The sequence below is a fragment of the Tamandua tetradactyla genome, chromosome 7 (genome assembly GCF_023851605.1).
Source record: "Tamandua tetradactyla isolate mTamTet1 chromosome 7, mTamTet1.pri, whole genome shotgun sequence".
NCBI lineage: Eukaryota > Metazoa > Chordata > Mammalia > Pilosa > Myrmecophagidae > Tamandua > Tamandua tetradactyla.
Window position 1 is genome coordinate 160,164,513 of NC_135333.1, and position 23,472 is coordinate 160,187,984.

General features: G+C 37.3%; 1 protein-coding gene across 6 annotated transcripts in view; it reads right to left on the reverse strand.

The window, feature by feature from the left end:
- Positions 1-23,472, reverse strand: part of CCER1 (coiled-coil glutamate rich protein 1) — a 59,478-nt gene that overhangs the window by 34,251 nt on the left and 1,755 nt on the right. For 2 of the 6 annotated variants that reach the window (XR_013155861.1, XR_013155860.1), the window contains exon 2: positions 22,885-23,025. The gene's annotated coding sequence lies outside the window, so the exon portion shown is untranslated. Of the gene's footprint in view, positions 1-10,203; positions 10,311-14,280; positions 14,419-20,804; positions 20,914-22,539; positions 23,026-23,472 lie in introns of those variants that run through there. The other 4 variants (XR_013155857.1, XR_013155858.1, XR_013155859.1 and 1 more) reach the window with 4 other exon arrangements.

Consider the following 23,472-nt stretch of genomic DNA (forward strand, 5'->3'; position numbering starts at 1 on the left):
TGGCCAGCGCCCCTCTTTTGCAGGCAGCTTCCCAGACCGGCTACGAGTCTTGGATCAGCGACCTCCCCAAGCCACAGCAGCTGGCAACCAGCGCCCCTACCCCGCGGGCGGCTTCCCGGTCCAGCGGCAGGTCTCGGATTGGCGAGCTGCCCAGGCCGCGGCGGCCGGCGACCGGTGCCCCTCCCCCACAGGGGGCTTCCCAGTCCAGTGGCAAGTTCCCCAGGCCACGGTGGCCAGCAACCGGCACCCCTCCCCCATAGGTGGCTGCCCGGAGGGAGAGGAGGGAGTTTCTGACAGTGGCAGGGACTGGGTCCAACCAAACACTAACAGTGGCATTAATAAAGGAGCCACAACATCTTTTGCTGGTGGGACCCACAGAAAGACAAGCGCCACCTACTGGGCAGGATAAAAAAAACAGAGTCCAGAGACTTCACAGGAAAATCTTTCAACCTGCTGGGTCTCACACTCAGGGAAATCTGATTAAATGTCCAGACACCAGCAAAAAATAACAAATCACACCAGGAAAATTGAAGATATGGCCCAGTCAAAGGAACAAACCAATAATTCAAATGAGATACAGGAGCTGAGACAACTAATTCTGAATATACGAACAGAAATGGAAAACCTCTTCAAAAACCAAATCAATAAATTGAGGGAGGACATGAAGAAGGCAAGGGATGAACAAAAAGAAGAAATGGAAAGTCTGAAAAAACAAATCACAGAACTTAAGGGAATGAAAGATGCAGTAGAAGAGATGAAAATAAACAATGGATACCTACAATGGTAGATTTCAAGAGACAGAGGTTAGAATTAGTGAACTGGAGGATGGAATATCTGAAATCCAAAAAGAAACAGAAGCTATAGGGAAAAGAATGGAAAAATTTGAGCAGGGGCTCAGGGAATTGAATGATAATATGAAGAAGGAGAACAGAAGGGAAAAGGAGGAGAAAAACTAATGGAAGGAATTATCACTGAAAATTTCCCAACTCTTATGAAAGACCTAAAATTACAGAACCAAGAAGTGCAGTGCACCCCAAAGAGAATAGATCCAAATAGGCGTTCTCCAAGACACTTACTAGTTAGAATGTCAGAGATCAAAGAGAAAGAGAGGATCTTGAAAGCAGCTAGAGAAAAGCAATCCATCACATACAAGGGAAACCCTATAAGACTATGTGTAGATTTCTCAGCAGAAACCATGGAGGCAAGAAGACAACGGGATGATATATTTAAATTACTAAAAGAGAAAAACTGCCAACCAAGACTTCTATATCCAGCAAAATTGTCCTTCAAAAATGAGGGAGAAATTAAAACATTTTCAGACAAAAAGCCACTGAGAGAATTTGTGAGCAAGAGACCAGCTCTGCAAGAAATACTAAAGGGAGGACTAGAGTCAGATATGAAAAGACAGAAGAGAGAGGTGTGGAGAAGAGTGTAGAAAGAAGGAAAATTAGATATGATAAATATAATACAAAAGACAAAATGGTAGAGGAAAGTATTACCCAAACAGTAATAACACTAAATGTTAATGGACTGAATTCCACAATCAAAAGAAATAGGCTGGCAGAATGGATTAAAAAAACAGGATCCTTCTATATGCTGTCTACAGGAAACACATCTTAGACCCAAAGATAAATATAGGTTGAAAGTGAAAGGTTGGGAAAAGATATTTCATGCAAATAACAACCAGAAAAGAGCAGAAGTAGCTATACTAATATCCAACAAATTAGACTTCAAATGTAAAACAATTAAAAAAGACAAAGAAGGATGTTATCTACTAATAAAAGGAACACTTAAACAAGAAAATATGACAATCATAAATATTTATGCACCGAATCAGAATGCCACAAAATACGTGAGGAATACATGCAAATACTGAAAAGGGAAATAGACACATCTACCATAATAGTTGGAGACTTCAATTCCCCACTCTCATCAATGGACAGAACATCTAGACAGAGGATCAATAAAAAACAGAGAATTTGAATATTACAATAAATGCGCTAGACTTAACAGACATTTATAGGACATTACACCCCACAACAGCAGGATACACCTTTTTCTCAAGTGCTCATGGATCATTCTCAAAGATAGACCATATGCTGGGTCACAAAGCAAGTCACAACAAATTTAAAAAGATTGAAATCATACACAACACTTTCTCAGATTATAAAGGAATGAAGTTGGAAATCAACAATAGGCAGAGTGCCAGAAAATTCACAAATACATGGATGCTCAACAACACACTCTTAAACAACCAGTGGGTCAAGGAAGAAATTAGTAAATATCTCAAGGTGAATGAAAATGAAAACACAACATATCAAAACCTATGGGACGCAGCAAAGGCAGTGCTAAGAGGGAAATTTATTGCCCTAAATGCCTATATCAAAAAAGAAGAAAGGACAAAAATTCGGGAATTAACTGTCCACTTGGAAGAACTGGAGAAAGAACAGCAAACTAACCACAAAGCAAGCAAAAGGAAAGAAATAACAAAGATTAGAGCAGAAATAAATGAAATTGAGAACATGAAAACAATAGAGAAAATCAATAAGACCAGAAGTTGGTTCTATGAGAAAATCAACAAGATTGTTGGGCCCTTAGCAAGATTGACAAAAAGAAGAAGAGAGAGGATGCAAATAAATAGGATCAGAAATGGAAGAGGAGACATAACCACTGACCTCACAGAAATTAAGGAGGTAATAACAGGATACTATGAACAACACTATGCTAATAAATACAACAATGTAGATGAAATGGACAAGTTCCTAGAAAGGCATGAACAACCAACTTTGACTCAAGAAGAAATGGATGACCTCAACAAACCAATCACAAGTAAAGAAATTGAATCAATCATTCAAAAGCTTCCCAAAAAGAAAAGTCCAGGACCAGACGGCTTCACATGTGAATTCTACCAAACATTTCAGAAAGAATTAGTACCAACCCTGCTCAAACTCTTCAAAAAAATTGAAGTGGAGGGAAAGCTACCTAATTCATTCTATGATGCCAACATCACCCTCATACTGAAACCAGGCAAAGATATTACAAAAAAAGAAAACTACACACCAATCTCTCTAATGAATATAGATGCAAAAATCCTCAACAAAATTCTAGCAAATCAAATCCAACAACACATTAAAAGAATTATACATCATGACCAAGTAGGATTCATCCCAGGTATGCAAGGATGGTTCGACATAAGAAAATCAATTAATGTAATACACCATATCAACAAATCAAAGCACAAAAATCACATGATCATCTCAACTGATGCAGAGAAGGCATTTGACAAGATTCAACATCCTTTCTTGTTGAAAACACTTCAAAGGATAGGAATACAAGGGAACTTCCTTAAAATGATAGAGGGAATATATGAAAAACCCACAGCTAATATCATCCTCAATGGGGAAAAATTGAAAACTTTCCCCCTAAGGTCAGGAACAAGACAAGGATGTCCACTATCACCACTGTTATTCAACATCGTGTTGGAGGTTCTAGCCAGAGCAATTAGACAAGAAAAAGAAATACAAGGCATCAAAATTGGAAAGGAAGAAGGAAAACTATCACTGTTTGCAGATGCTATGATACTATACATTGAAAATCCTGAAAAATCCACAGCAAAACTACTAGAGCTAATAAACGAGTACAGCAAAGTAGCAGGTTACAAGATCAACATTCAAAAATCTGTAGTGTTTCTATACACTAGCAATGAACAAGCTGAGGGGGAAATCAAGAAACGGATTCCATTTACAATTGCAACTAAAAGAATAAAATACTTAGGAATAAATTTAACTAAAGAGACAAAAGACCTATACAAAGAAAACTACAAAAAACTGTTAAAAGAAATCACAGAAGACCTAAATAGATGGAAGGGCATACCGTGTTCATGGATTGGAAGACTAAATATAGTTAAGATGTCAATTCTACCTAAATTGATTTACAGATTTAACGCAATACCAATCAAAATCCCAACAACTTATTTTTCAGAAATAGAAAAACCAATAAGCAAATTTATCTGGAAGGGCAGGGTGCCCCGAATTGCTAAAAGTATCTTGAGGAAAAAAAATGAAGCTGGAAGTCTCATGCTGCCTGACTTTAAGGCATATTATGAAGCCACAGTGGTCAAAACAGCATGGTATTGGCATAAAGATAGATATATCGACCAATGGAATCGAATAGAGTGCTCAGATATAGACCCTCTCATCTATGGACATTTGATCTTTGATAAGGCAGTCAAGCCAACTCACCTGGGACAGAACAGTCTCTTCAATAAATGGTGCCTAGAGAACTGGATATCCATACGTAAAAGAATGAAAGAGGACCCGTGTCTCACACCCTATACAAAAGTTAACTCAAAATGGATCAAAGATCTAAACATTAGGTCTAAGACCATAAAACAGTTAGAGGAAAATGTAGGGAGATATCTTATGAATGTTACAATTGGAGGCGGTTTTATGGACCTTAAACCTAAAGCAAGAGCACTGAAGAAAGAAATAAATAAATGGGAGCTCCTCAAAATTAAACACTTTTGTGCATCAAAGAACTTCATCAAGAAAGTAGAAAGACAGCCTACACAATGGGAGACAATATTTGGAAACGACATATCAGATAAAGGTCTAGTATCCAGAATTTATAAAGAGATTGTTCAATTCAACAACAAAAAGACAGCCAACCCAATTACAAAATGGGAAAAAGACTTGAACAGACACCTACCAGAAGAGGAAATACAAATGGCCAAAAGGCACATGAAGAGATGCTCAATGTCCCTGGCCATTAGAGAAATGCAAATCAAAACCACAATGAGATATCATCTCACACCCACCAGAATGGCCATTATCAACAAAACAAAAAATGACAAGTGCTGGAGAGGATGTGGAGAAAGAGGCACACTTATTCACTGTTGGTGGGAATGTCAAATGGTGCAACCACTGTGGAAGGCAGTTTGGCGGTTCCTCAAAAAGCTGAATATAGAATTGCCATATGACCCAGCAATACCATTGCTAGGTATCTACTCAGAGAATTTAAGGGCAAAGACACAAACGGACATTTGCACACCAATGTTTATAGCAGCATTATTTGCAATTGCAAAGAGATGGAAACAGCCAAAATGTCCATCAACAGAGGAGTGGCTAAACAAACTGTGGTATATACATACGATGGAATATTATGCAGCTTTAAGACAGAATAAACTTATGAAGCATGTAATAACATGGATGGACCAAGAGAACATTATGCTGAATGAGACTAGCCAAAAACTAAAGGACAAATACTGTATGGTCCCACTGATGTGAACCGACATTCGAGAATAAACTTGGAATATGTCATTGGTAACAGAGACCATCAGGAGATAGAAATAGGGTAAGATAATGGGTAATTGGAGCTGAAGGGATATAGACTGTACAACAAGACTGGATACAAAAACTCAGAAATGGACAGCACAATACTACCTAATTGTAATGTAATTACGTTAAAACACTGAATGAAGCTGCATCTGAGGTATAGTTTTTTTTTTTCTTCTTTTTTTCTTTTTTCTTTTTTTATTTTTTTCTCTCTATTATCGTTTTATTTCTTTTTCTGTTGTCTTTCTATTTCTTTTTCTAAATCGATGCAAATGTACTAAGAAATGATGAATATGCATCTATGTGATGATATTAAGAATTACTGATTGTATATGTAGAATGGAATGATTTCTAAATGTTGTGTTAGTTAATTTTTTTAATTAATAAAAAAAGTTTACAGGTTTTCATTAAAGAAACAAGTAGTTGTAACTGAGAAGTTAGTTGCTAAGGGATGATTATGCTTACTGATTCATTATGTAAAATAATCCTTTTTACTTTCTGAGGTATTAGAGTAGACTGAAGGAACTACCTGAAATCTTTACATTGTAATCCAGCTGTCTTGATCTCTGATAATGATTGTATAGCTTCTATCTTGTTCCTTTGTGATTGTAAAAACCTTGAGAATAACCTCTACCAGTACCCATTTATCTAGTTTTTCGATTTTAGAGTCTTGTGATCACTAATGACAACTCCTAATATTTATTTTTTAATTTTTTATTGTATAATATATCATATATACAAAGCAGAGAAATAAAAAAGCAGTAGTTTCCAAAGGACCCCTCAACAAGTAGTTATAGGGCAGAGCCCAGAGTTTGCTACCATACGATGCTCTCAGATCTTTCCTTCTAGCTGCTGCAGTATATAGGAGACTACAAGCCTCCTATATTTTTATCATCACAATCGACTTTTTTTCTGTTTCTTTTTTGAAAAATAGATACAAAAAAAGCAATAAATTTCAAAGCACAGTACCACAATTAGTTGTAGAACAGATTTCAGAGTTTGACATGGGTTACAATTCCATAATTTTAGGCTTTTACTTCTAGCTGCTCTAAGATAGAGACTAAAAGAGATATCAATTTAATGATTCAGTAATCATATTCATTTGCTAAATCCTATCTTCTCTGTATAACTCCATCATCACCTTTGATCTTTCTATCCCTCTCCTTAAGGGTGTTTGGACTATAACCACTCAAACTTTTTCAACCCTAATGTTTATTAATGAAGGGTCTTGGGTCAGCCCAGAACTAACCCAGCCCAAGTCCAAAGTTAACTTGATAACCAAGACTGATCTAACCAAAATGGGCCAGGTTGACATGCACAACAGCTTAGATTTGACCTAAAAGTGACCTACACATCATTATAATATTAAAAATCATGTCTATCATCATATTAAGGCTGCATTTTCTTATATATGTTGTGATCAAGCATGTAGTCAATCTGTGTATGCTCAATAATTAGATCACTTCTAATCGCATCATCTGGGGCCGCTGTGCTCATTATCCTAAACCCTGTCATTGTTTCCTCTAAGAAAACAATCAGAATTACCGCAGTCCAGGGAGACAGATTTGGGGGTCTATAGCCTATCTGATTGCCTGCTTCACACCTAGCAATAAATTTTCTCACTCTGTTGTCTCATGAATTGATCATTTGAGCTCATTGGGTAAAAGAACCTACTACCTGTGTCTGGTAATGTACTAAACCAACTCTTTACATCTAACCGCTGGGAGAAGGAAAAAAAAAAAAAGAAGAATGGAATATAACATTTTAGAGCTTCTTCATATATGCTGGATAAGCAAACAACTATCAGACTTTTGAATAATATGAATGCGGTTAAAGCAGGTTTTTATGCAACTGTAGGAAATGTAGAAGAGTGAGAATTCCTATAATGACATGTAGAGTCCCAGACTTTCAAAGGCAATCATTACAATGCATATATTATCAACAAGGCAGAAGAATCAGGTTATTAAACAACAAAATTGCTGGCTGTTCCTGCTATTAACACATTTTAAATTGCATGTGTTTATAAGATTTTTATATGATTTTATTATAACAAGATTAATGATCCTGTTTATCTCTCTCATAATCACTATGTGAATAATTTCACACAATCAATGCATGTCTCTGTGTTTTATTTACTAATGGTGAGAACTAGAACTATTACCAACAGTTTGTAGGCACTATTACTCACTAGAAAATTTTTATGAAATGTCAGAATGGTAAAAATCATTAAAATTGTGCATTAGACGTAGTAATAACTAATGCTGTACTTTCAAGTTGAGTCAATAACAAACTTTTTAAATATAATGTTCTGATTGTGAGCTGATATTTTACTATTCATTGTATGGTTTTTTAGTCTAGTGGGTCTTGGACACAGATCCTTCTAATCTCACTTTGTTAGCAAGAGTCAATACTAATGGGACCAGCAGCTACCAAAATGAATTCAGAGGGCTCTCCATGATGCCCCCCAGCTCTGGTAGTCTCCCTTCCACCCAGGGGAAGGCCCAATGAAGTCCTAATGAAAGGACGGTTATGGGAGTCTTGAGTGAGTATCCCTAACAAAATCATCTGGGAAGCTTATTAGATATGCAGTTTCCTGTACCCTATGCAAAATTCCCAAATCAGAAACTTTGGGATTGCACCCAGGAATCTTCTTATTTAAGAAGGTCTCAAAATGATACTATTACATACTAAAGTTTGAGAATCACAAATTTTAACTTCAGAGATAACATGAACAAATTATTTAAACTTGCTGATCCTTGGTTTCCTTATCCATAATTTGAGGATAACTATATATTACCTAACAAGATCATTGTGGAGATTAAATTAGATAAAACCAAGATGAAACATATAGTGCATGTAATAATGCTTGGTACTATTTATTATTATTATTATTGGTCTAGAGTTCATAGTTTACTGGGCTGGTTCAATGGAAAGACAAGGGATGTGAGGATATTTTTTACAAAGCAGTTCCAGTAATAGGTCATGAGATTTTGTTACATTGATGATAAAGTGAAGTCAGAAAGGGCTTGGCAGACTGAAAGAAAAATGAGTGTTGGAGTGTCTGGGACTCTCATGAAGTCAAAGAAAAATATGTAATGAGCCTACAAGTAGAGGTAATAGGATGGAGAATGAAGAAGCAAGCCAGAACTCCTTTCCCTCAAATCTTCAGAATGGAATTGTGTGTGTGTAAAATTGCTATGTGGTAATACTCTCAGAAGTACATACAATCATCTAAAAAAGTTGTGAAATGTGGCACTGGGCAATTTAAAATGTGACAATTTAAAAGAGATAAAAATCTTTCTCTTCCGCATCCAAAGAATCTGTTCCTCTCCCCTAGGAAATCATGCTATTCCTTATGAGAATAAGGGACTGAAGTACAGAATAAGAGAACAAAAGTTGCTAAAAAATAGAAACAAAAATTTCAGATTTCATCCATCTAGTGGGACCAAGTGATAAGGTTCAGGACAGGAACTCAAAATGAAATGACTGGGGGTGGGTATGGTGGCTCAGTGACAGAGTTCTTGCCTGCCATGCCAGAGACCTGGGTTCAATTCCTGGAGCCTGCCCATGGGGAAAAAAAAATGACATGACTAGCCTCTCACCTCCCTTCCCTCTGTCTCTTCTATGGTGCCCATGTGCTCTCTCACATGTCTTCTCAATACATTTTCTGCCTGCTTACTCCAAAATAAATAAATAAATAGTATGGAGTTGAAAGCCAAAGGGATTGAGTTCAGGGTCTCTGTAATAATGACTGTTGCATGGTCACTCATATAGCCAGGAAGATGGCATGACTTGGGAGTGGAGACTAAGAACATACTCTAGGGCTAAGAAACTTATCACTGGGAGGTGGAGAGAACACAGGAGACTGATAGTTGAAAAGGAGGAGTGTAGCAGAGTCACAGCAATGATATGCACTTTGCATTAGGTTGAAAGATTAATGGTTTATACACGAGGCAGGATTGTAGACCTGGGAGACTGAGCTTTTCACCCTCACCCCAGTTAGTTTCCATAAACATACAAGATAACCAATGAATACTCAGACTGCTTTAAAGAAAGCCAAGTTCCTCTGAGGAGTTCCCAGTTTTAGGAAGACAGAAGGCCCAGTGTGTAAAAAGGTTGAAAATGTTAGGAAATCTGTTTACCATGGAGGGCAAGGCCAAGACTCATGAATGTTCTACCACTGCAGTCACACAGAGCCTCCCTCTCAAAAGGGGCCTTGCCCTTGGGGCTTAACACTCTGGGTGCCATCTTGAAAGTCTTAACAATTTTATCTTTGAATGTGCGTTTTGTAATTGATGTCTGATGGAAAAATAGAGCATGCACCAGCGACTTGGAATCTTGACTCACAAATGCTCCTACCTCCTTTTTTTCTCCTTACCTCCCTGGGATAAGATCTTACTTACCTGCTCCCTTAATCATCGATCTTACCAGGGGCCTGGACATAGGTGTGGGGAGGGGTTGGGGTCAGGCATGCAAACCCTGTCTGTACTCCTAGTTCTTGACAGGGACCTGTGAGAGTCTACAATTGCTCTGCCAGTGTCTCTGTGCCCACGACATTAAATAACAAATAACGAACACCATGACAGGTCGATAAAGAAATAGCAGGAAAAAAACGTTTTTTACTCCTTTTTTGCAAAGGGGCCCTGCATTTTCATTCTGCACTGAGCCCCTCAAATTATGCAGCAGCCCCGACTGAGGGTTTCCACAGGTGACAGTGGAAAGGGAGGAGGGAAGAGAGCAGTGTTGAGGAGACGATCAGAAAGGAGGTTTATCAGTGAAACCTTAGAGGAAGACGGACAGATAAATCGAGATAAGTGGTGGGGGGCGTGGGGGGGGGCGCGATGTACCTTGCATTTTGAGCAGTGGCCAAGGGTAAAATTGTAAGATACGTGGAGATGAGCCCGTCCAGATGAACTCTGGCTAAAGTTTCAGTGGGAGCACACTGATGTCTACGCTTAGCGTTATCGCTGACGACCTCTGTTCAGGGGACCAAAGAGAAAGTTGAGAAATCCTTGTAAAGTGGTTCAGTAAATCCTTTCTCAGAGGCTATTTAGTTGGTAGCAGCTCGCTTCACATTTGAAACAGCTCCTCTTGTTGATTACAGCAGTAACCTCATGCCATGTGTGGGTGGGTCTGGGCGAAGGGAAGTGGAGAGAGAACTGGGATCTCATCGTAAGGATCTGATTACAGCCAAAAATCTATTTAGTTTACAAAGGAAAATGAAAAGGCTTTGAGTCCTGACTTCTCAATTGCCATTTTTTTGACCTTGATGAAAGACATTATAAAATGAGAACAACTCCTGCTGTCAAGCTGCTAAGGCTGTTCAAAATTTCAAAGTACAGAACAAATGTGAAGTTGCCTTGCAAACTGCTACACAAATATTAAGTCTCTATTTTACTTTCCTTGAAGGATTATAGGAATATTTAAATAATTCCATGGCAGCGTTTAGTAAAGAGAACCTGGAACCATACTCTTTGACTCTCCTGCTCGTTAAAGCTTTAAGGTGGAGCTAAGCAAAACTTACAAAGCAAAGGTGAAGTTTCAAAATAGAGGATGGCTCAAAAAAACATTTATATATACATACATACAAACGTCAAGTGGATATGAGTGTTTTAGATGATAAACAGGGTAAAGGAGATTGCAGGAAGAAACAGAAATGTTCTTATTTTACTGTTTTGGATATTTTCACTCCCTATAATTCACCAGCATTCAAGTATTCTGAGTCTTTTTCTATGTTATAGTCTCTTTCTCTCTCCTAATATATTATGAGAGGGCATAAGATGCAAGTTGACTTGGCCCTACCTAGCTGTTTCTCGTTATTTACCATCCATACGGAGGAGTTGTCACACAAGTGCAACTGTGGGCAATGTGAAAATTACCACTCGTGAGATCAAAAAAGCATTTCATTAACTAATAATATCAACATTTTAGCAGTAAAAGTGCTATAGACAGGTAGCCAAGAGACTGAAATTAAAATACATACTTTCACAGCCACCTCCATGGTTAACCAATTTTTAAAATTAAAATCAAATTAAGATTTTTGAAGTATCTCTTCCGTTTGGCGAGATTTTGGAAACCATTTAAAATCATATCACATCCCAAAATTGTTTCTTTTGTACAGTGGAGATGGAAGTAGGAGCTAGTGTAGGATTTAAATATTAAGTGGTGTTACTAAGTGTGCTGTTGGGTGGAGGTGCCCGCCTAGCTTCTTTGAAAAGCTCGCCACCTAGGGGAAATTAATGTCAAAGCAACATCCGCAGTGCACTGTAATGCTGCACAACACCGAATGGTACATCTAAGGAAAAGAACAAGTATAATGTTCTCATATTTCAATAACTGAGGTGGGCCAGCTAGGGAATACATTCAAATTGTGTGTCTAAAATGTGTGCTTATGCACAATTTTGTTTTGCTTCCCAACTAAACTGGTATTAGAAGGGCATATAACTTTGGCTTATGCATTAGGGCTTGACTTCTAATTTCTATCTCTAAACTTCAAAATATTTTCAGAAAATATATATCCTACCATTTGATTATAGGTATAAAACTTATATTCCAGGAAAGTTTTTCAATTTAAAAATAAGTAAAAATATTTGTAAGTTTTTTTTTTTTGAAGATCCTGACATGGATCTTTATCAGAATAATGTCAGTCTGAATTAATGTCTTACAAATTAGCAAAAGCATTTCTCCTAAAACTCATGTAATTATTTTTGAGCATTTCTGATTAAGGTCCCAAATCAGAAAAGTGGAGTTGCAGATAATTTAGTTGGTCAATCCAGGTAAAAATGGACTAATTTTTCTTTGCTTCAATTTTTGATAAATGTCCTAGAGAATTACTGTATTTTCTGAAAGCAAATTTAACATGAACTATAATCCACATTTTAATTCTTACATGTAAGGTTACAGGTATAGGGATTTGAAAATAGCAGCAAATCTTAAGGTGGTTTTAAATGGGTGACTCAGCAACCAGGTGAAATTTATGTCCTATAGATTAAAAAGAAAAAAAGGTTACTAACTTCAAAAGCCAACTTTCCAAAAAGTCCTTGCAAGAATGATTTTAAATTAACTCGCATGTTCTAAAGATAATTCTTGGTTAACCATATGTCTCTGGATTAATGCAGGAATTATGGAGCAGACGGGAGTTTAAATAGGGAGAAAACAATGTGATGGATTATTTGAAGATGTTTTCATGTATCCTGTATTTCCCTTTATTAGTCCAGTTGTCATATTGTTTGTTGACTGCATATTAACTCATGGATTTTCCCCACTAAATGGTAAGCACTTTGGGAGAGTGGCTATATTTTATGCAGTTATTTCCATGGTGCGAGTTGTTCAGTGTTTGTTCTTTCATAAATATTTTGAATAACATCCTTAGATGTTTCTAGAGTACTTGGGATAGCGCCTGACATATAGTAGAGACACAAAACATGTGTCTACTATGGATAAATGAATGAATTGTTCCCCAAATTGGTCCTCTTCCTGCTTTAAATCTATGTTTATGAAAGAACCACCCTCCCACATGCAAAAAGAGGAAAACAGTAAGAGGTGAATCTACTGTAGAAGACACATAACATTTGCAAGGCAAAGGTTAATATAAATTATTCTCAATAACTTTTTTAGATTATCTCTATTCTCTCCATTTTTCATAGATAACCAGGAGTTAGTGTTATACCAAAAGAAGCTGTTTTTGTCATATGAAATATATTTTTAGTGTTAGCACTCAATGGAATATTTGGTCATGGGGTAGAAAAGACTTAAATGCTGTTACAGTTTAGATTGTGTCCCCCCCAAAAGATTTGTTGAACAGCTAATCTCTGGGAACTGTGACTGTGACTTTATTTGGAAATCAGGTCTTTGCAGATGTATTCAAATTAAGATGAGATCACACTGAATTTGGTGGAGGGTGTTTATGCTGGTTTGAAACTGTTATGTACCCCAGAAAAGGCTTATTCTTCTAATTCTGATTCAATATTGTAGGGTGTGACCTTTCGATTAGATGGAGATGTGACTCCACCCTTTCAAGGGGGGTCTTGATTAGTTTCCTGGAGTCCTTAAAAGAGCCGACAGGGGAAATATTTAGGAAAAGCTTAGATGCAGATGTTTGGAAATGCAGAAGCCCCAAAAGACAGCACTGGCTGAGATAGGCGACAGCAGTTAGACTGGAACCAGAGCCCAGCGGATGTGGTCACATGCCTTTCCATGAGTTGCTAAGCTAAGAGATAGAATCCAGAGGTTTGCCCTGGAGCAGCTAAGTCAGGACCCATGGATGTTTAGAGAGGAAGCTACTGGAATCAGAAATTGGAGGCAGTGGAACTGGAAAGAAGGTAGCAGATTCTAGTCACATGCCTTCCCATGTGACAGATATCACCCATTCTTCGAAGTTAAGCTGTCTTTCTCGGGATACCTTATTTTGGACATTTTTAAGCCCTTAGCACTGTAAACTTATAACTTAATAAACTTGTAACTAATTCCCTTCATAAAAGCTGATCCATTTCTGGTATATTGCATTCCAGCAGCTTTAGCAAACTAAAACAGTGTCCTAATCCAATATGATTGGTGTTCTTATGAGGACACAGGGAAGAAATCCCCATGAGGACAGAGGCAGAGATGGAGTGATGCATCTACAAGCCAAGTAACACCAAGGATTGCCAACACCAGAAGCTAGAAGAAACAAGGAAGCATTCACCCCGACAGGTTTCAGAGGGAGCAAGCCTTGCCCAACATCAATATTTCAGACTTTTAGCCTCCAGACATTATTTTAAGCCACCTAGAATGTGCGATCCTTTGTTATTGCAGCTTAGGAAACTAAGACAGATACATTAAGATGAATTTATCTGCCTGGGTTAAGTGTGGAGCGGGTGGTTAAACTGTGTGTCATGGGAACACAGGCTCAGACACAACAAAGACTGACACCATATAGCTTTCAGCAAAAAACTGCTTTAGTACTTACATTGAATAAAGGGTCCAAAAGAGATCCCATCGCTGATGGTCCTCCAGAGAGGCAGATCTGGGTCAGTGGATGGTGGCTCTACATGCTCCACTTTGCATCAGAGATGAGAGATGTCTGTACTACCTGAGAGCTGAGTACCTGTAAAACCCCAGAGAGAGGAGCCCGGGCTACTTACTGAGGGTTCCTGCCCTGATAAGCAGCTGGAATTGCTTGTTCCGTGTTTTGGGTTTCAGGTTTAAGGTAAGGTTAGGAGTCAGACCACCCGATTTGATCTAACACACCTCTGGCCCCGCACATGCTAGGGAATGGAAACATATTGAAACATCTGCACACAATAGAAAAGGAATGGTGAAAGGTAGGCAAGGGCTGGGAGTTGGTTGCTAGATGTGTCTAAGACCACCCCAGTAATAACTAAATTTGATCCTACCTGGTAAAATCATTTTAATTACTTGGTACTCCAACTATAATAATTCTATATTGTGTTAAATTTAGTAAGCACTGATTATTTTCAGTTTGCAAGGTAGGTATGTTAAAAATCCAAACTTTGGAGTCCTGTAAGTTTTGTATAAAAATGACTAATAATAATGAACATGTTAAAGGGTGAAAAATTCTGCGTTCCAAAACATACTTGGTCTCAAGGATTTCAGCAAAGTATCATGATTTATCTTGTGCATGTTAGCTAGATCAGCAAGCTTCCTCTGACAGTGCATCACTGCATTTGAGTGACAATGCATCACTACATTTGAATCAACATGAAATTTTGTTTTCTTCCCTAAAGGTTAACATCCTTTCATCTTTCTAAGCTAATAATTTTGCTAAACTAGGTGTTTTGGTTTGCTAATGCTATCAGAATGTAATATACCAGAAATGCAATGGCTTTTATAAAGGGGATTTATTAAGTTACAAGTTACAATTCTAAGGCCATGAAAATGTCCAAATTAAGGCATCAACAAGAGGATACCTTCAATCAAGAAAGGCCAATCGCTTCTGGGGTTTCTCTGTCACATGAGAAGGCACATGATGACATCTGCTGGCCCTTTATTCACAGAAAGCATTGTTTTCAGCTCCTGGTTCCAGTGGCCTCTGCTCTGAGTTTCTGTCTGTCTCCAAGCATCTCCAAATGTCTATGTTTGCTTTCATATCTCTGCTTTCTGTGTCAGCTCTTAGCTCTCTCTCTGTGAGCTCTTTTAAGGACTCTAGTAAACTAATTAAGACCCACTCAAGATGGGTCACATCTCCATGGAAACAACCTAATCAAAAGATCCCACCCACATAAGTCTGCACCCACAAGACTGGATTAAAAGAGCATGGCTTTTCTGGGGTAAATAATTTCAAACCAGCACACTGGATAAGTAATCCATGCTAATATATTCACTGTACATTATTAGTTAGCAACCCTTTCATGATAAATGCAAAGTCTAATAGTGACTTATAAGGAAAAAAGTCTTAAAGTAAAGGAGTGGTGAAGAACATGTGGGATGTTTAGATAAGCATAAATGTAAAAGATACTTTGAAGAAAAGAGCATTTTAATGTACATCCAAAATTAAATTGCCTGTCTTTTGCCCATACTTATGGTAGTTATAATACCTTATATAGTATTATTCTTAGTTAAAGTGTTAAAGAGCTGTTATTATTTCCTATTAGGTCTCATCCATGTTGTTTTCTGTTTAGATTCTTGTCTTCTGGGTAATACCTGATGCTTCTCTGATGACAAACTTTTCTCAGCTTTTACACTGAGACTCATTATACCCGTCTCCTTTCAAGTTACCTCCTGACTTTGGCTACTGCTTTTTTCTTCAACGTATTTTATTTTTTTCCCTAACTGTGGCTGCCATGTGGCAGCCCTCTGGCTCTTTTCCTGCCAGCAGCTAGCAATTTTCCATTTCCACCCACTTCCATTAGCAATAGCTGATTCCTAATTTAGAGAATCAAGAATTCTGCAATCAGAATGAGCTTTATACTCTCACCTTAGAAGGGGAAAAGGAGTCAGGAAAATTCTCTAACAATGTGAATATTCTAGTACAATTGTGCACTCTTCTTTTCTTCTTTAAAATGTATCCTATGAATAATTTATCACAAAACCTTTGCCCATCAATTACTGAAACTCAGCATTTTTCCAGATACAGTACTGTAAAATGCAGTATGACTGCATACGTTTGACTTTAGATATTGAATCAAAGTTATGTCCTTGAGTAATATGAACTAACCCAAAATTTCATCATATTCCCCTCTAAGTGGCAGATTTTCTCCTGAATTTCACATTATGATGTAAAGGATATAAAGAAAGAGTGTTACTTCCCACCTTGTCACCTATTAACTATGGAAACTTGGATAAGTTAATAGCTCTGAGCATCAGCTTCCTCATTGCAAAGCATATATGCTTAGCTCAGAGTGAGGGCTCAGCAAATGCTAGTTTAAATATGGAATATATTCTTATGAAATTTAAGGTGCATATTAAGAGAAGAAACATCCTGGGGGTTCATACTAGAGGTGATTTTGTGGCCCAGCAAGTTGGAGGCCAGAAAACATTTTGTGTTCAGTTCCCATGAGGATCTGTGTAATGTGTAACAGAGTTTAGAGTGCAAGATATGTGATTGGGTGCCCATTACCCCAATAACTCCTTCCTTGCTCCCTTTTCCCTATGCTCCCCTACTGAAAGTAACTTAAAAATAAACACAGGTCAGGAATAAGTCACTTTGAGCATTTTATTCATTCTTTCTTAATATTAAAAATATCTATTGAGGGCTTCTTATGTACAAAACTACACCAGAAACAGAGATAATCAATTCCCTGCCATCTAGGCCTTTATAAGAAGAAAAGAGCCATTCACAACTAACTACAATAAAAAAGGAAAAGGATACTAGAAGTATCAATGAAAGAAGTGTTGAAGTACAGAGCTGAAGTAACTACTCTTTTTAAAGGGGCTCTGGAATAATCAACTGCATTTCTAAGAAAGTAGAAAAATGAAGAAGCTGCTTCTAAGGCTAAGGCAGAACCAATCCTTAGCACTGATTTATGCTCCCAATAGAAGTAGCAAAGCAGCTGGAAATAGGGCAGTAATGACATTATCCTCTGGGTGCCAGACCAATAAATAAGCATATTTATCTCTTTCCTTAACAAGTTGTATCTAATTAGCAACTGCAACGATCATCAATAAATTAAAAGATGATCTGATCCCAAGAGATGATTGACTATCACAAGTCCTTTACTTAAAACTAGGTCAACAAGCACAGACTATCATTTTTATTTCTCAGGACTGAATTATTAACCATTATTTGGTTTGGCATTTTGGATACAAAATGTAAGTATATAAGTATTAATCACAATTGTTACTTGTCTGCTCTGATGTTAGTTTTTAAAGCAAAATAAATATACTATCAGTGCAGACTGTTAATGTCAATTAGTGATGTTAATGTTAAAAGGAATTCAAAATAGATTTATTGTAGTAATGCCTTTAGATAAACTATTAACAGGATAAAACCACTATAGCAATAAAAATAATGATATATGGGAATTCAAGGACTCTTACATTTACCCATCCTTTCTTTCCTTTATACACTTTCATATTTTATACTTATGGCTTAGTCTTGTAGATTAAAAATGATAATAATCATTAAACACTTTCTGGAAAGCAAATGACAACATAATCAAATAGTACATCTTAATATTATACTTTAAGCCAACACCTTTACAATATTCCTTTTATATGTATTACTGCTCTGAGTCCTTTAAATTGGTTCTGTAAAGACCCAACAAAACAGTGATCATTAGATCATATTTAAATTTGCACCTTTGCCACTAGGTGGCAGTTTTATATTAATAGTGGTAGAATATTAAAAAATGACATAAGGCAGAACTTGTAAAAGAAAGGAAAAAGTTTTATATAATTTTGTTCTATACTTAAATATTTGTGTTAGTAAATACCCTGATGTTATGGATTTATTGTAGAAAATATTACATATAGAATTCACTAAACTTTAAAAAGAAGAAAACTATTGTTTTTAAGAGTGAATATTGATTTTGGGGAATTCACTGAAAGAAACACATATACAGTTAGTCTTGACCTTAGCCTGGCATTTGATATTAGAATCTCCCAGCTCAGTCAGTGGAATGCCACAATCAATAAGAAATTAGGCAAAATCTACAATTATATACAGTAGGTATTAAAAGTTTGCTTTTGGTGATATTTAATTTGCAAGGTATGCTTTTATTCATTAATCTCCACTACCTTAGGCCCCACCCCGAGTCTAGAGATTTGATTGATTCTTATAACCTGCACAGTGGTGTGTGCAGCTCAAATAACATATCCAATTGCCGTTATTCTAGGGAAAACCAGGCAGTTAATGAATCATTTTGCTAATTATCTTGTGGGATTTTGTATTTATAGTGATTTTAATCATTAACAAGTGACTTCTAAGCACCATACAATATGTCAATGTTGTCTTTTGTGTATTTATTGGGTGCTTGTTCTTATTATAACTAGTAATAATTGAATGCCACTGTTCTGAATGCTTGGTAATGAGTTCCTACAGATGAGGAAAATGAGAAGCCAAAATTGCAGCAACCTGCCTGGGGTGATGGGTCACACGAGTAGTTAAATTAAATTTTGAATTCACAAACCCCAATTTTAATTCTTCATTAAGCTACCCAGAGGCCTCAACTGTGAGTCTAACCCTTAAACCACAACAATGCTTATAGATCTTTAATGTGCATACTTATCACTGAGGGATCTTGCTACAAGGCATATGCTAATTCAGTAGGTCTTGAGGGAGTCTGGGCTTCAGCATTTCTAACCCGTGGTTGGATGGTGCCAAGGCTACTGGTCCAAGGACCACAGGTTGAATAGCTAGGTACTGTTCCATCAGAAGCCAAAACAGAATTTCAAGAACAAGTTGGTACATGCTAGATTCAGTGGTAACAACTGAAATATCTGATTATCTCAGAGCCACAATTAACTGAGTTTTCCCTAGGCATTGTGAATGAATTGAGGCAGACTCAGTATTCAGAAATTAAGTGAGATGATACATCTGATTGTAAATGTAGTTTTGTGAATAATGATTAATAGTGATTTACAATCTATAATGCAATTATTCCTAAATATTGGTGTCTTTGCAACAAACCTGAGAGGCAACAGAGTAGGATTGCTGTGATTGAGGAAACCGAGACCCTAATCATGCGTGGCAGCACACAGATTCAGGCCATGCCCCTCCACCCAAACCCATTTCTTCCATCAGCAGATCTTGATCTTGGGTCATTAATTGGCTAAAACTAAATAAATGATCATGCTACTACTAAAATAGGTAGGATATGGCCATAATACGATTTTGCTTTAAATACACAGATACTTGAGGTCAAAGTGATTTGGAAGCATTAATATTAAGGGTAATTTTCAATTGTTATTACTTTAATAGAAACCTGCCTGAATACATAAATGTCTGATTTTGCTACTAAGACCAAAGTTATACTTAAGTTGTTTTCTTAGTACTATCCATTCCTCACCCCAAGATCCCTTTGGGAGAATGTCCAATTTATTTCCCAGACTCTAGGTTGGGATAGCTGGCAGGAGATTGTTTATTTCACTTCTTGTGTTTATGTCCATGGAGCTAAATATGTGAGAAACACTTTCTTTTTCATATATAGATGTTATTGAATTTTATGAAATCATATACACATAGAACTCAGCATTGATCTAAATGTCAAGTGTATTTACCATCCTTAGAGACCTAACATTTTCACAGAGAAATCCCCTTAAGTTACTGTGCAGATAAAATAATCAAGATAAAATTTTAAAATGCTGTCTGTCACTAGGAAAGGAAAATACCACAGTCTTCACACATGAAAACATCTCAGAAGAGACTTCAAAGCTGCTTATCTAGCCAGGGTTTTCTAAATATATGATTTATAGTATCCTTTATTATTGACAGAAAGAAATAATACCTTCTCTCTTGAAAGAAATGACTAAGTGGCTCTTTGTTCTTTGTCTCCTCTGATATCAAGTTTTGAAACAGCTTAAGAACAACAATGAACATTTTTTGTAAAACCGTTAATTTCTCCAAGAGTACACTTACCTCTAACATTAAGACTGAGTTTATCCTTTGCCATATTTACACTTGAGTCTGAATCATCATTAAATTGCACTGAATGAACTGCAGCAGTTCTCCAGAAGAGCTGAAAGCTATGGTGCTCCAATATTCTGAGAACAATTCCGAGGACCCTTCATTGCATGCTCGTGTTTGGGAAGGTCTGTCTGAAAACTGTACTATCCACCACCCCATAATCATGTCATACTAGCCTTTCAGATTAGTAAAGGAAAGGAATCACAATGTCTAGCTAATAAAAAGAGTTCAAGCCATACTAGCCTTTCAGATTAGTAAAGGAAAGGAATCACAATGTCTAGCTAATAAAAAGAGTTCAAGCATCTATTACTATGGTATCCTACTTTTAATAAGTTTCTTTTGGTGTCTATTCCAGAAGATTTAAATAGCAAAGAAAGTAATGGACAGATAATGTGACTTCTGCCTACCTCTCACTTCTTATTGGCTGCTCCTTCAGGACACTTTCTTCCTTCTGTCCTCAGTTTCTCAAAGGCATCAAGCTCCTCCCAGATCTGGGCTTTTGGACCACAGCTTCCCCTGCCCACAGTAAACATCCCCAGTTTCCCTCTGGTTCCCTTGTGATATGCTTTCATAGCAGTACATTTCCTTCATAAAACTTGCAGTGATTAATTTTTTCACTTAGTGCTCGTTTTTCTCTAGTAAACTATTAAGTAGAAATATTGCTTATTTACCATTGTGTTGTATACATAGCCATACTTATGCTCCTAGGCCTTAGGCTTCAGATTCTTCTTAACCAAACTAGGCCTCAGTTAACTTCCTCTTTAGAAACGGCCCCAGCTTTCAGCTATCTGCCCAGCAACCTATGACAAGTATATCACCCCACACGCTAGCTACCTCTTCATAGGATAGCATAGTAACCGCATATATCACCTCATATCATACCATCCTGCTTCTCATACCTGATAGGACAAAAGCTAACCACACATTATAATGTTGCTTAACTCATTAACATACCTGCTTAACTCATTATCATGCTAATATAACTATACGTGCAAACCCCGCACCCAATCGGAAACAAACACATCTTACCCATCACTATCAGACACCATCCCTTCTCCCAGTTAATCCACCCTCTCCTTACCGCTATATAAACCCTTGTACTTCCTCAAATAAACGTCCTGGTGCGCAGACTTGCTATCTCCTCCTGGTCCCGTGGTCGTCATTTCTCTCGTCGGCTGCGCACGCTCCAAAACCAGCTCCAGCCCCTCGGAGGCAACTGATCATCGCACTCCCCGCTCGCTGGCGCGGAGACCCCTCGAGACCCGGACTTAGCAAACCCCGGCCTCCCCAGGCGGGCGGAGTGCGAGGAACCTCGGCTGCCGACCCCGCACCATTGTGTCCTTATCACTATTCACAATGCGTGGCACCAATAGCTCAGTAGATATTAGTTGAATAATGGCTAGTGAACCAGATTGTTAATTGCTTCAGGCACTGCTCATGTTCCTATGCCTTCCAATGACTGGTGGACGATGCTTTGTACATAAGGAGGTAACTAATGCATTTAAGTTATTTATTTTAAAATAAAATTAATTCCAGGAATAAATTGAGTATTGTCCAGATGTGATCGTGAGAAAATTCAATGCTAAATGAAAGGGCTTCTTTAATGTCAACACTTCATTTTGACAATAGATCAAATGTGTTGGCTGACACATTTATGAGCTGACTGGTAAGGATTTATAACAGCATCAGAAGCAGGAGCCTTGTCTTTCCCCTACGTATATACATTAGAACAGAAACACAAACCCCAATGGATGCTCGATTTCAAAATGCTTTTACAGGTCACCAGAAATTTCACCTTGTAGAAAGTTAAATGTTTGGTCTTCCAGTGCTATATTTTGTAATGTTTGGTGCAATTTAAAAATTCCTGTCATGTTTGTGTCATGCTCATTTTCTTCTATTTAGCTTGATTAGATTTCTGATATTCAAATAATGAGAAAAGAGATGCAGGATACTTTTTTTTTTTTTTTTTTTTTTATCTAACAGCCTAAGTTTATTACCCTGAAACCTGCAATATACTAGGACATAGGAGTAAAAATCAACACCCAGGTAATCTTCTCTTTAATAGATAAACACTGAGTTGTGGGCAAAGCTATACTTACAAATATAGTTTGTCAAAAGATGCAATTTTTGAGAAGGCAGGTTCAAATTCATCATCTAGGGATATTCTAGGAATATGCTATGGATGAAACCTTGTATTCAATTATGAGACATAAACGGCTCTTGTTTGAACAAGAGCTATCGTTTTGAAGGATTGTAATAAACTAGTTCACACAAGCTCGCACACATCTTTGTTTTACTTTCCTTAAAAAGGAATGCAAACCAGGAAACAATGAAGGGGACATTCCAACCCCAAAAGGGCCAATAATCTTTCTTAAAAAAAATCAATTCTGCAAAAACTATTTTTTATGTTTCCTCTGAATCTATGACAAGGAATAATCCAGGAACAGGACTTCAAAACCTAAAGTATGTTCCATTGTTTGCAGTTACCTTGGATTTTAACTAGATGTGCAAGTTGACTTTTGACCATGGGGAATCCTCTCCATGCATGGATTATGGATTGCTGAGGCCATGGCAGATAATCAGTTCCACAGAAGCAACTCCAGGTTCTTCTGAGGAAGATCCATAGCACTGTGGAACAAGGAATATACATGAGCAATGCCACAAGTGACTGCAAATGGGGTTACCAAAACACAACCCTCAAAAATGAACCTCTGAAGGTGCAAAATCTACAAGGAAAAAAATATATAAATATATTCTAAAATATAGATGTTTTACAATGGCTTCAGCTATCATGTTAAGAGCACTGGGGGTTAAGAGCACTTAGATTCTCGAAGGTTGTACAAAGATAGAACATTTACAGAGCCACTGTGTGATTCTGAGACCCTTGTGTCTGATGCTCCTTGTATCCAGGGTATGGACAGTAAGTAAAAAATATGGATAAAAATAAATAAAAATAGGGGTAAGAGGGTAAAATAAATTGAGGAGATGGAAACACTAGTCAATGTGAGGGAGGTGTAAGCATATGGTATGTACTTTTTTTTTCTTTTCCTAGAGTGATGCAAATGTTCTAAAAAA